This window comes from Phoxinus phoxinus, assembly GCF_949152265.1.
Source record: "Phoxinus phoxinus genome assembly, chromosome: 17".
In the NCBI taxonomy this organism is placed as follows: domain Eukaryota; kingdom Metazoa; phylum Chordata; class Actinopteri; order Cypriniformes; family Leuciscidae; genus Phoxinus; species Phoxinus phoxinus.
Genome location: NC_136892.1, coordinates 34,182,952 through 34,185,451, shown reverse-complemented (window position 1 = coordinate 34,185,451; position 2,500 = coordinate 34,182,952). Strand labels below are relative to the sequence as shown.

The following is a 2,500-nucleotide window of genomic DNA, read 5'->3' as shown; positions in this document are numbered from 1 at the left end:
CGGCGTTCCCGACCACAGCACTGGGAGGAGAGATCGGCGTTCCCGACCGCAGCACTGGGAGAGATAGGCGTTCCCGACCGCAGTACTGGGAGGAGAGATCGGCGTTCCCGACCGCAGCACTGGGAGGAGAGATCGGCGTTCCCGAACGCAGCACTGGGAGGAGAGATCGGCGTTCCCGACCGCAGCACTGGGAGGAGAGATCGGCGTTCCCGACCGCAGCACTGGGAGAGATAGGCGTTCCCGACCGCAGCACTGGGAGGAAAGATCGGCGTTCCCGACCGCAGCACTGGGAGGAGAGATCGGTGTTCCCGAACGCAGCACTGGGAGGAGAGATCGGTGTTCCCGAACGCAGCACTGGGAGGAGAGATCGGCGTTCCCGACCGCAGCACTGGGAGGAGAGATCGGCGTTCCCGACCGCAGCACTGGGAGGAGAGATCGGCGTTCCCAACCGCAGCACTGGGAGGAGAGATCGGCGTTCCCGAACGCAGCACTGGGAGAGATCGGCGTTCCCGAACGCTGCACTGGGAGAGATCGGTGTTCCCGAACGCAGCACTGGGAGAGATCGGCGTTCCCGAACGCTGCACTGGGAGAGATCGGCGTTCCCGAACGCAGCACTGGGAGGAGATCGGTGTTCCCGAACGCAGCACTGGGAGAGATCGGTGTTCCCGAACGCAGCACAGGGAGAGATCGGCGTTCCCGAACGCAGCACTGGGAGGAGAGATCGGTGTTCCCGAACGCAGCACTGGGAGAGATCGGCGTTCCCGAACGCAGCACTGGGAGAGATCGGTGTTCCCGAACGCAGCATTGGGAGGAGAGATCGGTGTTCCCGAACGCAGCACTGGGAGAGATCGGCGTTCCCGAACGCAGCACTGGGAGGAGAGATCGGCGTTCCCGAACGCAGCACTGGGTGGAGAGATCGGTGTTCCCGAACGCAGCACTGGGAGAGATCGGCGTTCCCGACCGAAGCACTGGGAGAAGAGATCGGTGTTCCCGAACGCAGCACTGGGAGAGATCGGTGTTCCCGAACGCAGCACTGGGAGGAGAGATCGGCGTTCCCGACCGCAGCACTGGGAGGAGAGATCGGCGTTCCCAACCGCAGCACTGGGAGGAGAGATCGGCGTTCCCGAACGCAGCACTGGGAGAGATCGGCGTTCCCGAACGCTGCACTGGGAGAGATCGGTGTTCCCGAACGCAGCACTGGGAGAGATCGGCGTTCCCGAACGCTGCACTGGGAGAGATCGGCGTTCCCGAACGCAGCACTGGGAGGAGATCGGTGTTCCCGAACGCAGCACTGGGAGAGATCGGTGTTCCCGAACGCAGCACAGGGAGAGATCGGTGTTCCCGACCGCAGCACTGGGAGAGATCGGTGTTCCCGACCGCAGCACTGGGAGAGATCGGCGTTCCCGACCGCAGCACTGGGAGAGATCGGCGTTCCCGACCGCAGCACTGGGAGAGATCGGCGTTCCCGACCGAAGCACTGGGAGAAGAGATCGGTGTTCCCGAACGCAGCACTGGGAGAGATCGGTGTTCCCGAACGCAGCACTGGGAGGAGAGATCGGCGTTCCCGACCGCAGCACTGGGAGGAGAGATCGGCGTTCCCAACCGCAGCACTGGGAGGAGAGATCGGCGTTCCCGAACGCAGCACTGGGAGAGATCGGCGTTCCCGAACGCTGCACTGGGAGAGATCGGTGTTCCCGAACGCAGCACTGGGAGAGATCGGCGTTCCCGAACGCTGCACTGGGAGAGATCGGCGTTCCCGAACGCAGCACTGGGAGGAGATCGGTGTTCCCGAACGCAGCACTGGGAGAGATCGGTGTTCCCGACCGCAGCACTGGGAGAGATCGGTGTTCCCGACCGCAGCACTGGGAGAGATCGGTGTTCCCGACCGCAGCACTGGGAGAGATCGGCGTTCCCGACCGCAGCACTGGGAGAGATCGGTGTTCCCGAACGCAGCACTGGGAGAGATCGGCGTTCCCGAACGCAGCACTGGGAGAAGAGATCGGTGTTCCCGAACGCAGCACTGGGAGAGATCGGTGTTCCCGAACGCAGCACTGGGAGGAGAGATCGGTGTTCCCGAACGCAGCACTGGGAGAGATCGGCGTTCCCGACCGAAGCACTGGGAGAAGAGATCGGTGTTCCCGAACGCAGCACTGGGAGAGATCGGTGTTCCCGAACGCAGCACTGGGAGGAGAGATCGGTGTTCCCGAACGCAGCACTGGGAGGAGAGATCGGTGTTCCCGAACGCAGCACTGGGAGAGATCGGCGTTCCCGAACGCAGCACTGGGAGAGATCGGTGTTCCCGAACGCAGCACTGGGAGAGATCGGTGTTCCCGAACGCAGCACTGGGAGAGATCGGTGTTCCCGAACGCAGCACTGGGAGAGATCGGTGTTCCCGAACGCAGCACTGGGAGGAGAGATCGGTGTTCCCGAACGCAGCACTGGGAGGAGAGATCGGTGTTCCCGAACGCAGCACTGGGAGAGATCGGCGTTCCCGAACGCT

General features: G+C 63.6%; 1 protein-coding gene across 1 annotated transcript in view; it reads right to left on the bottom strand.

Moving 5' to 3' along the window:
• Nucleotides 1-2,500, bottom strand: part of bxdc2 (brix domain containing 2) — a gene marked incomplete at its 5' end in the record, with an annotated part of 12,958 nt that overhangs the window by 4,386 nt on the left and 6,072 nt on the right. The gene's annotated exons all lie outside the window — the stretch shown is intronic.